The sequence below is a fragment of the Panulirus ornatus genome, chromosome 6 (genome assembly GCF_036320965.1).
Source record: "Panulirus ornatus isolate Po-2019 chromosome 6, ASM3632096v1, whole genome shotgun sequence".
NCBI lineage: Eukaryota > Metazoa > Arthropoda > Malacostraca > Decapoda > Palinuridae > Panulirus > Panulirus ornatus.
Window position 1 is genome coordinate 568,466 of NC_092229.1, and position 15,858 is coordinate 584,323.

Genomic DNA, 15,858 nt, shown 5'->3' on the forward strand with positions numbered 1-15,858 from the left:
CTTCCTACACGTACACATGCCTTACATCCTCGATAAAAACTTTTCACTGCTTCTAACAACTTGCCTCCCACACCATATATTCTTAATACCTTCCACAGAGCATCTCTATCAACTCTATCATAAGCCTTCTCCAGATCCATAAATGCTACATACAAATCCATTTGCTTTTCTAAGTATTTCTCACATACATTCTTCAAAGCAAACACCTGATCCACACATCCTCTACCACTTCTGAAACCACACTGCTCTTCCCCAATCTGATGCTGTATACATGCCTTCACCCTCTCAATCAATACCCTCCCATATGATTTACCAGGAATACTCAACAAACTTATACCTCTGTAATTTGAGCACTCACTCTTATCCCCTTTGCCTTTGTACAATGGCACTATGCACGCATTCCTCCAATCCTCAGGCACATCACCATGAGTCATACATACATTAAATAACCTTACCAACCAGTCAACAATACAGTCACCCCCTTTTTTAATAGATTCCACTGCAATACCATCCAAACCTGCTGCCTTGCCGGCTTTCATCTTCCGCAAAGCTTTTACTACCTCTTCTCTGTATATATATATATATATATATATATATATATATATATATATATATATATATATATTTTTTTTTTTTTTTTTTTTTTTTTTTTATACCTTGTCGCTGTCTCCCGCGTCTGCGAGGTAGCGCAAGGAAACAGACGAAAGAAATGGCCCAACCCCCCCCCCCATGCACATGTACATACACACGTCCACACACGCAAATATACATACCTACACAGCTTTCCATGGTTTACCCCGGACGCTTCACATGCCTTGATTCAATCCACTGACAGCACGTCAACCCCTGTATACCACATCGCTCCAATTCACTCTATTTCTTGCCCTCCTTTCACCCTCCTGCATGTTCAGGCCCCGATCACACAAAATCCTTTTCACTCCATCTTTCCACCTCCAATTTGGTCTCCCTCTTCTCCTCGTTCCCTCCACCTCCGACACATATATCCTCTTGGTCAATCTTTCCTCACTCATTCTCTCCATGTGCCCAAACCATTTCAAAACACCCTCTTCTGCTCTCTCAACCACGCTCTTTTTATTTCCACACATCTCTCTTACCCTTACGTTACTTACTCGATCAAACCACCTCACACCACACATTGTCCTCAAACATCTCATTTCCAGCACATCCATCCTCCTGCGCACAACTCTATCCATAGCCCACGCCTCACAACCATACAACATTGTTGGAACCACTATTCCTTCAAACATACCCATTTTTGCTTTCCGGGATAATGTTCTCGACTTCCACACATTCTTCAAGGCTCCCAAAATTTTTTGCCCCCTCCCCCCCCCTATGATCCACTTTTCCCCTTCCATGGTTCCATCCGCTGACAGATCCACTCCCAGATATCTAAAACACTTCACTTCCTCCAGTTTTTCTCCATTCAAAATCACCTCCCAATTGACTTGAAACCCCCAACCCTACTGTACCTAATAACCTTGCTCTTATTCACATTTACTCTTAACTTTCTTCTTCCCACAACTTTACCAAACTCCGTCACCAGCTTTTGCAGTTTCTCACATGAATCCGCCACCAGCGCTGTATCATCAGCGAACAACAACTGACTCACTTCCCAAGCTCTCTCATCCCCAACAGACTCATACTTGCCCCTCTTTCCAAAACTCTTGCATTTACCTCCCTAACAACCCCATCCATAAACAAATTAAACAACCATGGAGACATCACACACCCCTGGCCGCAAACCTACATTTACTGAGAACCAATCACTTTCCTCTCTTCCTACACGTACACATTTCCTTACATCCTCGATAAAAACTTTTCACTGCTTCTAACAACTTGCCTCCCACACCATATATTCTTAATACCTTCCACAGAGCATCTCTATCAACTCTATCATATGCCTTCTCCAGATCCATAAATGCTACATACAAATCCATTTGCTTTTCTAAGTATTTCTCACATACATTCTTCAAAGCAAACACCTGATCCACACATCCTCTACCACTTCTGAAACCACACTGCTCTTCCCCAATCTGATGCCTGTACATGCTTCATCCTCTCAATCAATACCCTCCCATATAATTTACCAGGAATACTCAACAAACTTATACCTCTGTAATTTGAGCACTCACTCTTATCCCCTTTGCCTTTTTACAATGGCACTATGCACGCATTCCGCCATCCTATATAATATATATATATATATATATATATATATATAATATATATATATATATATATATAATATATATATGGGAGGGTACTGATTGAGAGGGTGAAGGCATGTACAAAGCATCAGATTGGGGAAGAGCAGTGTGGTTTCAGAAGTGGTAGAGGATGTGTGGATCAGGTGTTTGCTTTGAAGAATGTATGTGAGAAATACTTAGAAAAGCAAATGGATTTGTATGTAGCATTTATGGCTCTGGAGAAGGCATATGATATAGAGTTGATAGATGATGCTCTGTGGAAGGTATTGAGAAATTGGTGTGGAGGAAAGTTGTTAGAAGCAGTGAAAAGTTTTTATCGAGGATGTAAGGCATGTGTACGTGTAGGAAGAGAGAAAGTGATTGGTTCTCAGTGAATGTAGGTTTGCGGCAGGGGTGTGTGATGTCTCCATGGTTGTTTAATTTGTTTATGGATGGGGTTGCTAGGGAGGTGAATGCAAAGTCTTGGAAAGAGGGGCAAGTATGAAGTCTGTTGGGGATGAGAGAGCTTGGGAAGTGAGTTCAGTTGTTGTTCGCTGATGATACAGCGCTGGTGGCTGATTCATGTGAGAAACTGCAGAAGCTGTGACTGAGTTTGGTAAAAGTGTGTGGAAGAAAAAAATTAAGGAAAATGTGAATAAGAGCAGGTTATTGGTAAAAGTAGGGTTGAGGTCAAGTATTGGAGGTGTTTAAAAGGAGAAAAAACTGGAGGAAGTGAATTGTTTTGATATCTGGGAGTGGATCTGGAAACGGAGGGCCCCCATGGAAGGAAAGGATAAAAGGGGTTTGGGGGGGGGCGAAAATCTGGGGCCTTGAAGAATGTGGGGAAAAGCCCGAGGAACTTTATCTCGGAAGAAAAAATGGGTATGTTTGAAGAATGGTGTTTCCAACAATGTTGTATGGTTGCGAGGCGTGGGCAGGATAAGTTTGGCAGGGGATGGATTGCTGGAAATGGATTTTTGAGGACAATATGTGGGTGAGGTGGTTTGATCGATGAGAAACGAAAAGGGTAAGAGAGATTGTGGAAAAAAAAGAGCGTGGTTGAGAGAGAAAAGAGGGTGTTTTAAAGGGGTTTTGGGGAATGGAGAGGATGATGGGAAAGTTGACCAAGAAAAATTATTGTGGGGGTGGGAGGGAGCAAGGAAAAGGGGGAGCCCCAAATTGGGGGGGAAAAGTTGGAGTGAAAAAGATTTTGTGTGATGGGGCCCCTGAACATGCAGGGGGGGAAAAGGGGGGAAAGGGAAAGAGTAAATTGGAGGTGTGGTATCCCGGGGTTGACGTGCTGTCAGTGGATTGAATCAAGGAAAGTGAAGCGCCCGGGGAAAACAGGAAAAGCTGTTTTGGGTATGAAATATTTGCGGTGTGGACTTATGAAATTATACATGTTTTATGGGGGGGGGTTGGGAAATTTCCCTTTTCCGTCCTTTTTCTGCGCAAACCTCGCAAACCGGGGACAGCGACAAATTTATAAAAAAAAAAAAAAAAAAAAAAAAATTATATATAAAAAAGACGGGAAAAGCGACAAAGCAAAATTGAAAAAAAAAATATGTTTATATATATATATATATATATATTTATATATATAAAAATATATTTTTTTAAGGGAGGTGAATGAAAAGTTTTTGGGAAAAGGGGGGAAGTATGAAGTCTTTGGGGATGGAGAGTTGGGAAGGAGTCAGTTTTTGTTGCTGATGATCAGGCTGGTGGGGATTATTGAGAAACTGCAAAAGCTGGTGCGGGTTTGGGTAAGTGGTAAAAGAAGAAAAGTTAAGAGTAAATGTGAATAAGAGCAAGGTTATTAGGTACAGTAGGGTTGAGGGTCAAGTCAATTGGGAGGTGAGTTTGAATGGAGAAAAACTGGAGGAAGTGAAGTGTTTTAGATATCTGGGAGTGGATCTGGCAGCGGATGGAACCATGGAAGCGGAAGTGGATCATAGGGTGGGGAGGGGGCGAAATTCTGGGGCCTTGAAGAATGTGTGGAAGTCGAGAACATTATCTCGGAAAGCAAAAATGGGTATTTTGAAGGAATAGTGGTTCCAACAATGTTGTATGGTTGCGAGGCGTGGTTTGGATAGAGTTGTGCGCAGGAGGATGGATGTGCTGGAAATGAGATGATTGAGGACAATGTGGGTGTGAGATGGTTTGATCGAGTAAGTAACGTAAGGGTAAGAAGAGATGTTGGAAATTAAAAAGAGCATGGTTGAGAGAGCAGAAGAGGGTGTTTTGAAATGTTTCGGGCACATGGAGAGAATGATGAGGAAAGATTGACCAAGAGAATATATGTAGTCGAGGTGGAGGGCACAGGAGAAGAGGGAGACCAAATTGGAGGTGGAAAGATGGAGTGAAAAAGATTTTGTGTGATCGGGGCCTGAACATGCAGGAGGGTGAAAGGAGGGCAAGGAATAGAGTGAATTGGAGCGATGTGGTATACCGGGGTTTGACGTGCTGTCATGGATTGAATCAAGGCATGTGAAGCGTCTGGGGTAAACCATGGAAAGCTGTGTAGGTATGTATATTTGCGTGTGTGGACGTATGTATATACATGTGTATGGGGGTGGGTTGGGCCATTCTTTCGTCTGTTTCCTTGCGTACCTCGCAAAATGCGGGAGACAGCGGAAAAAAAAAAAAAAAAAAAAAATATATATATATATATATATATATAATATATATATATATAATATAATATATATATAATATATATATGTGTTTGTGTGTGTGATTTATATGAGTTTTCCTGGGATAGGGGATAAGAATACTTTCAGAGTAATTACCTGCGTTGTCGTAGAAGGCGACATTAGGGGAGGAAGTGGAGGGCTGGAAATCCTCCCCTTCATTTTTTTTTTTTTTATTTTCCATAAGAAGGAACAGAGAAGGGGGCAAGGTGAGGATATTCCCTCAGTGGCCCAGTTCCTCAGTTCTTAACGCTTACCTCGCTAACGCGGGAAATGGCGAAGTTTGGAAAAAAAAAAAAAATATTTATACATATATTATATATATATTATATATATATAACTATATCTATATAACTTGGGGTTAGGGGAGCAAGAATACTTCCCAGTATTCCCGCGTGTCTCGTAGAGGCGATCTAAAAAGGATAGGGATGCGGGGGCTTGAAATCCTCCCCTATCATGTTTTTTTTTTTTTTAATTTTCCAAAAGAAGGAACAGAGAATTGGGCCAGGTGAGGGTTGTCCCTCAAAGGCCAGTCATCTGTTCTTAACGCTACCTCGCTAATGCGGGAAATGGCAAATAGTTTGATAGAAAAAGAAAGATATTTTATATATATTTCTTTTCTTCATTACTTTTCGACATATTTCCGCTGTCTGCGAGGTAGCGTAAGATCAGAGGACTGGGCCTCTGAGGAAACATCCTCATCCAGCCCCCTTCTCTGTTCCGTCCGTTGGAAAAATAAAAAGAAAAAAATAGAGAGGGGGAGGTTTTCCAGCCCCCGCTCCCTAATGATTTTATATCTATATTATATATATATATATATTATATAGATATATATATTATATATATTATTATATATAAATAAATATTATATTCAGACACCAGCTCTGTTATCATCAAGCAAACAACAACTGACTCACTTCCCAAGATCTCTCCATCCCCGACAGACTTAATACTTGCCCCTCTTCCAAAATACTCTTGATTTCACCCTCCCTAACAACCCCTCCATAACAAAAATTAAACAACCATGGAGGGCACATCACACACCCCTGCCGCAAACCTCATTCAATGAGAAACCAGTCACTTTCCTCTCTTCCTACACTGTCACTGCCTTACATCCTCGATAAAAACTTTCATGCTTTCTAACAACTTGCCTACCAACCATTTATTCTTAATACCTTCCTCAGAGCATCTCTATAAATCTATCATATGCCTTCTTCCAGATCCATAAATGCTAACATAACTAAATCAATTTTGCTTTTCTATGTATTTCTCAATACATTCTTACAAAGCAAACACCTGATCCACACATCCTCTACCACTTCTGAAACCACATGCGCTTCCCCACAATCTGTTGCTGGTATACATGCCGTCACCTCCTCAATCAATTACCCTCCCATGATGATTTACCAGGGATAATACTCAACAAACTTATACTCTGTAATATGAGCACTCACTGTATACCCTTTGCCTTTGTACAATGGCACTATGCACGGCATTCCTCCAATCCTCAGGCACATCACCATGAGTCATACACGTTCTTTAAAAAAACCTTACAACCAGTCTACAATCAGTCCACCCCTCTTTTTTAATAGTTTCCACTGCAATACTCATCAAACTTGCGCCTTGCCGGCTTTCATCTTCCGAAAGCTTTTACTACCTCTTCTCTGATATATATTATATATTATATATATATATATATATATATTTATTTATATATATATATATATATATATGGGAGGGGACACCTCCACATATATATATATATATGGAGGGTAATGAATGAGAGGGTGAATGCATGTACAGAGCATCAGATTGGGGATGAGCAGTGTGTTCAGAAGTGGTAGGAGGATGTGTGGATCAGGTGTTTGCTTTGAAGGAATGTATGTGAGAAATACTTAGAAAAGCAAATGGTTTGTTATGTAGCATTTTGGCTCTGAGAGGCATATGATTAGAGTGATATGAGATGCCTGTGGAAGGTATTGAGGGAATATATGGTGTGGGAGAAAGTGTTAGAAGCGCAGTGAAAAGGTTTTTATCGAGGAGTGTAAGGCATGTGTACGTGTAGGAGAGAGGAAAGTGATTGGTTCTCAGTGAATGTAGGTTTGCGGCAGGGTGTGTGATGTCTCCTTGGTTGTTTGTATTTGTTTTTTGGATGGGGTTGTTAGGGAGGTGAATGCAAGAGTTCTTGGATAGAGGGCAAGGATGAAGTCTGTTGGGGATGAGAGAGATTTGGGAAGTGATGTCAGTTGTTGTTTCGATGATGATACAGCGCTGGTGGCTGATTCATGTGAGAAACTGCAGTATGCTTGGTGTAATGAGTTTCTTTGGTAAAGTGTGTGGGAAGATGAAAGTTAAGAGTAAATGTGAATAAGTGCAAAGGTTAGTAGGACAGTAGGGGTGTCGGGTCAAGTCATTGGGGAGGTGAGTTTGAATGGAGAAAAACTGGAGGAAGTGAAGTGTTTTAGATATCTGTGGAGTGGATCTGGCAGCGGATGGAACCATGGATGCGGTAGTAAGTGGATCATAGGGTGGGGGAGGGGGCGAAAATTAGTGGGGGACTTGAAAGAATGTGTGGAAGTCGAGATACAATTATCCGGAAAGCAAAAATGGGTATGTTTGATAGGAAGGTGGTTCCAACAATGTTGTATGGTTGCGAGGCGTGGGCTATGGATAGAGTTGTGCGCAGGAGGAGGGATGTGCTGAAATGAGTGTTTGGTACAATATGTCGGTGTGAGGTGGTTTGATTCGTGTGAGTAACGTAAGGGTAGAGAGATGTGTGGAAATTAAAAGAGCGTGGTTCGAGAGAGCAGAAGAGGGTGTTTTGAAGTGGTTTGGGCACATGGAGAGGATGTCGTGTGGAATGATTGACCAAGGTGAAATATATGTGTCGGTGTGGAGGGAGCAAGGAGATGAGGGAGACCAAATTGGAGGTGAAGATGGTGTGAATAGATTTTGTGTGATCGCCGGCATGATCATGCAGGAGGTAAAGGAGGGCCAAGGAAATGTGTGAATTGGAGCAGGTGATACCGGAGTGTTGAAGTGATGTCAGTGGATTGAATCAAGGTATGTGTAAGCGTCTGGGGTAAACCATGGTAAGCTGTGAAGGTATGTTTATTTGCGTGTGTGGACGTTATGTATATACATGTGTTATGGGGGGGGGTTGGGCCAGTTCTTTCGTTCTGTTTCATTGCGCTACCTCGGCAAAACGCGGGATGACAGCGACAAAGTGATAAAAAAAAAAGAAAAAAAAAATATATATTATATAGATATACGCGGTAATAAAGCGCAAAGCAAAATTGAAATAATAAATATGTATATACTTCTATATTTATTTTTTTATATATCATATAATTATATATAGATATAGGGAGGTGAATGCAGAGTTTTGGAATGAGGGGCAGTATGAAGTCTGTTGGGGAGGATGAGTGAGCTTGGGAAGTGAGTCAGTTGTTGTTCGCTGATGATACAGCGCTGTGGCTGATTCATGTGTAGAAATGCAGAAGCTGTGTGGACTGAGTTTGGTAAAGTGTGTGAAAGAGAAAGTTGAGTAAAATGTGAATTAGAGCAGGTTATTAGGTACAGTAGGGTTGAGGGTCAAGTTCAATTGGGTGGTGAGTTTGAATGGAGAAAAAAATATGGAGGAACGGTATGTTTTAGATATCTGGAGTGGATCTGGCTCAGCGGTTGGAAACCATGGATAGCGAGTGGATCATAGGGTGGGGGAGGGACGGGGGGGGGGGGGGGAGAGAGGGGGGGAGTGCGAAAATTCTGGGGAGCTTGAAGAATGTGTGGAAGTCGAGACCATTATCTCGGAAGCAAAATGGTATGTTTGAAGGAATAGTGGTTCCAACAATGTGTATGGTTGCGAGCGTGGGCGATGGATAGAGTTGTGCGGCAGGAGGATGATGTGCTGGAAATTGAGATGAATGAGGAAATGTGGGTGTGAGATGGTGTGATCGAGTAAGTAACGTATGGGTAAGAAGGAGTTGTGGGAATTAAAAAGAGCCATGGTTGAGAGTGCAGTAGAGGGTGTTTTGAATGTTGGGACATGGAGAGATTAGTGAGGAGATTGACCAGTGAATATATGTGTCGGAGGTGGAGGGAACGAGGAGAAGAGGGAGACCAAATTGGAGGTGGAAAGATGGAGTGAAAAAGATTTTGTGTGATCGGGGCCTGTACATGCAGGAGGGTGAAAGGAGGGCAAGGAATAGGGTGAACTGGAGCGATGTGGTATACCGGGGTTGACGTGCTGTCAGTGGATTGATCAACGGCATGTGAAGCGTTGGGTTGTAAACACATGGGAAGCTGTGTAGGTATGTAATATTGGCGTGTGTGGGACGTATAGTAGTTTAATGTGTTATGGGGGTCGGTTGGCCAATTCTTTCGTTCTGTGTCTTTGCGATTACCATCGCAAATGCGGGAGACCGGCAAAAAAAAAAAAAAAAAATATATATATATTTATATTTATATATATTATATTTATATATATATATATATGTGTGTGTGTGTGTTGTCTTTTTTGGTGTGTGTTTAGATGTATGTTTTCCCTTGGGGATAGGGGTTAAAGAATACTTTCGCGTATTACCTGAGTGTCTTAAAGGAGACCTTAAGGGGGAGGAGTGGAGGGCTGGGAAAATCCTCCCCCTTTTACATTTTCCAAAAGATGGAACAGATGTGGGGCCTGGTGAGGATATTCCACAAAGGCCCATCTCTGTTCTCAACGCTACCTCTCCTGATGTGGTAAATGGCGAATAGTTTAAAAGAAAAAATAATATTATAATGTCTGTGTGTGTACAATATGGTGTACATTGAGATGTATAAGTCAGGTATATTTTTGCGTGTGTGGACGTGTATGTAAATACTGTGTATGTGGGTGGGTTGGGTCCATTTCTTTCGTCAGTTGCCCTTGCCTAACCTTCGCTCAACACTGCTGCGAAAGCACAATAACAGAAAATATATATCTATATAAATTTCTTTATTATTTTATCGCTTTTGTTGCAGTCTCCCCGCAATTGCGAGGTACGCAAGGAAACACACGAAAGAACTGGCCCAACCCACCCCATACCCCATGTATCTAACACACGTCCACACACTCAAATATACACGAACCTATACATCTTAATGTACACATATATAACACACACAGACACATACATATATACCCATGCACACAATTCACACACTGTCTGCCTTTATTCATTCCCATCGTCACCATCCCACAACATGAAATACCAACACCCCCTCTCCCCCTCAGGTGTGCCGGTGTAGTGCTAGGAAAAGACAACAAAGGCCTCATTTCGCTCACACTTACTCTCCAGCTTGTTCATGTCAATAATGCCCGAATACGACAGCTCCCTTTCCACATCCAGCCCCACACAGCTTTCCCATGGTGTGACCCCAACGCTTCACATGCCCTGATTCAATCCACTGACACACGTCAACCTCCGGTATACCACATCGATCCAATTCACTCTATTCCTTGCCCCGCCTTCACCCTCTTGCATGTTTCAAGCAGGCCCCGATCACTCAAAATCTTTTTCACTCCATCTTTCACCTCCAATTTGGTCTCCCACTTCTCCTCGTTCATCCACCGCCGACACATACATCCCTCTTGGTCAATCTTTCCGCACTCATTCTCTCCATGTGCCAATCCATTTCAAAAACACCCTCTTCTGCCTCTCTCAACCACGCCTCTTTTATTTCCCACATCTCTTTTACCTTACTACTTACTCGATCAAACCACTCACACCACTAATGGTCCTCAAACATCGCTTTTTCCAGCTCATCCCCCTCCTGCGCACAACTCTATCCATAGCCCACGCCTGCCAACCTTACCACATCTGTTGGAAACACTATTCCTTTTAACATAACCCATTTGCTTTCCGAGATATGTTCTCAACTTCCAACATTCTTCAAGGCTCCCAGAATTTTCGCCCCCTCCCCCACCTGATGTTTCACTTCCGCTTCCATGGTGCCATCTTCTGTCAGATCCACTCCCAGAATATCTAAAACACTTTACTTCATAGTTTTTCTCCATTCAAACTTACCTCAGTTGACCTTGAACATAAATAAACCGCTACTGTACCTAATATCGTGCTCTCATTCACATTTACTCTTAACTTCTTCTTTCAAACACTTTTCCAAAATCAGTCAACAGCTTCTGCAGTTTCTCCTGTGAATCAGCACACATGCGCTGTATCATCAGTGAACAACAAATGACTCACTTTTAAGCTCTCTCATCCACAATCAGACTTCATACTTGCCCCTCTTTCCAAAACTCATGCATTTACCTCCCTAACAACCCCATCCATAAACAAATTAAACAACCAAGGAAACATCACAACAATCCCTGCCGCCAACCTATCATTCACTGAGAACCGAAATCACTTTCCCTCCTCTCTTCCTACACATACACATGCCTTACATCCTTGATAAGAACTTTTCACTGCTTCTAACAACTTCCCTTCCACACCATATATTTCTTTAATACCATTCCACATAGCATCTCTATCAACTCTATCTTATGCCTTCTCCAGATCCATAAATGCTATCATAAGATCCATTTGCTTTTCTAAGTTTTTTCACTAACATTCTTCAAAGCAGACTCCTGAACCACACATCCTATACATTCTGTAAACCACCTGCTCTTCCCCAATTGATTCTTCTGTACGTGCCTTCACCCTCTCAATCAATACCCTTCTCATATAATTTACCAGGAATACTCAACAACTTATACTCTGTAATTTGAGCACTCTTATCCGCCTTTGCCTTTGTATAGTAGGCCACTATGCATGATTCTTCCAATCCTCAGGCCCTCACCATGCGTTATACATACATTAAATATCCTACTTACCAACCAGTAACAATACAGTCACCCCCTTTTTTAATAAATTCACTGGAATACCATCCAAACCTGCTGCCTTCCGGCAGTATGATACAGTGGTTAAATAGATGAAAACTACTATAGACGTGTGTGTAAATAAATTATACATTTCCCTTTTCCATAGAGCCAGAAGGTTAACAATTATGTGACATCATTTTTCATTTCATTTCAACTAGAAGAATCAGTTTTTCCTAAATTAATTTCTACATTGTACATATGATACTATATATATTGGTGTATATGTGTGTTTGTTATGTGTATGTATAGATATATATATATATATTATCCCCTGGGGATAATGGGTGAAAGAATACTCCCATGCATTCCTCACGTGTCGTAGAAGGCGACTAAGGGGAACGGGAGGGGGCCAGAAATCCTCCCTCCTTTTAATTTTAACTTTCTAAAATATGGTTATATCTATATAATATATATATATATTTATTTATATATATATATATTATATATATATATATCTATACATATATTACATATATTTTTTTTTATTTTGCTTTGTCGCTGTCTCCCGCCATTTGCGAGGGGTAGGCAAGGAAAACGACGAATGAAAATGGCCCCCAACCCACCCACATACACATGTTTTACTACGTTCCACACAACGCAAATATACGTACCTACACAGCTTTCCTGGTTTTACCCCAGAGCTTCAATGCCCTGATTCAATCCATGACAGACGTCACCCTGGTATACCACAGCGATCCAATTCACTCTATTCCTTGTCCTCTTTCACCCTCCTGCTTGTTCAGGCCCCGATCACACAAAATCTTTTTCACTCCATCTTTCCATCCTATTTGGTCTCACACTTTCTCCTCGTTCCCTCACCTCCGACACTTATATCCTTCAGGTCAATATTTCTCACTCATTCTCTCCTGTGCCCAACCCATTTCAAAAAACACCCTCTTCTGCTCTCTCACCACGCTCTTTTTATTTCCATACATCTCTCTTGCCCGTACATTACTTACTCGATCAAACCACCTCACACCACACATTGTCCTCAAACATCTCATTTCCAGCACATCCATCCCTCCTGCGCACAACTCTATCCATAGCCCACGCCTCGCAACCATACAACATTGTTGGAACCACTATTCCTTCAAACATAGCCATTTTTGCTTTCGGATATAATGTTCTCGACTTCCACACATTCTTCAAGGCTCCCAGGATTTTTGCCCCCTCCCCCACCCTATGATTCACTTCCGCTTCCATGGTTCCATCCGCTGCCAGATCCACTCCCAGATATCTAAAACACTTTACTTCCTCCAGTTTTTCTCCATTCAAACTTACCTCCCAATTGACTTGACCCTCAACCCTACTGTACCTAATAACCTTGCTCTTATTCACATTTACTCTTAACTTTCTTCTTTCACACACTTTACCAAACTCAGTCACCAGCTTCTGCAGTTTCTCACATGAATCAGCCACCAGCGCTGTATCATCAGCGAACAACAACTGACTCACTTCCCAAGCTCTCTCATCCCAACAGACTTCATACTTGCCCCTCTTTCCAAAACTCTTGCATTCACCTCCCTAACAACCCCATCCATAAACAAATTAAACAACCCATGGAGACATCACACACCCCTGCTGCAAACCTACATTCACTGAGAACCTATCACTTTCCTCTCTTCCTATGCGTACACATGCCTTACATCCTCGATAAAAACTTTTCACTGCTTCTAACAACTTGCCTCCCACACCATATATTCTTAATACCTTCCACAGAGCATCTCTATCAACTCTATCATATGCCTTCTCCAGATCCATAAATGCTACATACAAATCCATTTGCTTTTCTAAGTATTTCTCACATATATTCTTCAAAGCAAACACCTGATCCACACATCCTCTACCACTTCTGAAACCACACTGCTCTTCCCCAATCTGATGCTCTGTACATGCCTTCACCCTCTCGATCAATACCCTCCCATATAATTTACCAGGAATACTCAACAAACTTATACCTCTGTAATTAGAGCACTCACTCTTATCCCCTTTGCCTTTGTAAATGGCACTTGCACGCATTCCGCCAATCCTCAGGCACCTCACCATGAGTCATACATACATTAAATAACCTTACCAACCAGTCAACAATGCAGTCACCCCCTTTTTTAATAGATTCCACTGCAATACATCCAAACCTGCTGCCTTGCCGGCTTTCATCTTCTGCAAAGCTTATACTACCTCTTCTCAGTTTACCAAATCATTTTCCCTAACCCTCTCACTTTGCACACCACCTTGACCAAAACACCCTATATCTGCCACTCTATCATCAAACACATTCAACAAACCTTCAAAATACTCACTCCATCTCCTTCTACATCACCACTACTTGTTTTCACCTCTCCATTAGCGCCCTTCACTGAAGTTCCATTTGCTCCCTTGTCTTACACCCTTTATGTACCTCCTTCCAGAACATCTTTTTATTCTCCCTCTCTCACCCCAACCCTCATTTGCCCTCTATATATATATTATATATATATATATATATATATATATATATATATATATATATATGCAGTGGGGGTGTTCAGTGTTGTAAATGGAAATGGTGAAGAGCTTGTAGATTTATGTGCTGAAAAAGGACTGATGATTGGGAATACCTGGTTTAAAAAGCGAGATATACATAAGTATACTTATGTAAGTAGGAGAGATGGCCAGAGAGCGTTATTGGATTACGTGTTAATTGACAGGCGTGCGAAAGAGAGACTTTTGGATGTTAATGTGCTGAGAGGTGCAACTGGAGGGATGTCTGATCATTATCTTGTGGAGGCTAAGGTGAAGATTAGTATGGGTTTTCAGAAAAGAGGAGTGAATGTTGGGGTGAAGAAGGTGGTGAGAGTAAGTGAGCTTGGGAAGGAGACCTGTGTGGGGAAGTACCAGGAGAGACTGTGTACAGAATGGAAAAAGGTGAGAACAATGGAAGTAAGGGGAGTGGGGGAGGAATGGGATGTATTTAGGGAATCAGTGATGGATTGCGCAAAAGATGCTTGTGGCATGAGAAGAGTGGGAGGTGGGCTGTTTAGAAAGGGTAGTGAGTGGTGGGATGAAGAAGTAAGAGTATTAGTGAAAGAGAAGAGAGAGGCATTTGGACGATTTTTGCAGGGAAAAAATGCAATTGAGTGGGAAAAGTATAAAAGAAAGAGACAGGAGGTCAAGAGAAAGGTGCAAGAGGTGAAAAAAAGGGCAAATGAGAGTTGGGGTGAGAGACCATCAGTAAATTTTAGGGAGAATAAAAAGATGTTCTGGAAGGAGGTAAATAGGGTGCGTAAGACAAGGGAGCAAATGGGAACTTCAGTGAAGGGCGTAAATGGGGAGGTGATAACAAGTAGCGGTGATGTGAGAAGGAGATGGAATGAGTATTTTGAAGGTTTGTTGAATGTGTCTGATGACAGAGTGGCAGATATAGGGTGTTTTGGTCGAGGTGGTGTGCAAAGTGAGAGGGTTAGGGAAAATGATTTGGTAAACAGAGAAGAGGTAGTAAAAGCTTTGCGGAAGATGAAAGCCGGCAAGGCAGCAGGTTTGGATGGTATTGCAGTGGAATTTATTAAGAAAGGGGGTGACTGTATTGTTGACTGGATGGTAAGGTTATTTAATGTATGTATGACTCATGGTGAGGTGCCTGAGGATTGGCGGAATGCGTGCATAGTGCCATTGTACAAAGGCAAAGGGGATAAGAGTGAGTGCTCAAATTACAGAGGTATAAGTTTGTTGAGTATTCCTGGTAAATTATATGGGAGGGTATTGATTGAGAGGGTGAAGGCATGTACAGAGCATCAGATTGGGGAAGAGCAGTGCGGTTTCAGAAGTGGTAGAGGATGTGTGGATCAGGTGTTTGCTTTGAAGAATGTATGTGAGAAATACTTAGAAAAGCAAATGGATTTGTATGTAGCATTTATGGATCTGGAGAAGGCATATGATAGAGTTGATAGAGATGCTCTGTGGAAGGTATTAAGAATATATGGTGTGGGAGGCAAGTTGTTAGAAGCAGTGAAAAGTTTTTATCGAGGATGTAAGGCATGTGTACGTGTAGGAAGAGAGGAAAGTGATTGGTTCTCAGTGAATG

The 15,858-nt window shown here is 41.7% G+C and overlaps 1 protein-coding gene across 1 annotated transcript in view; it reads left to right on the forward strand.

The window, feature by feature from the left end:
* LOC139748981 (uncharacterized) overlaps positions 1-15,858 on the forward strand; it is a 173,269-nt gene that overhangs the window by 82,399 nt on the left and 75,012 nt on the right. The window lies entirely within an intron of this gene.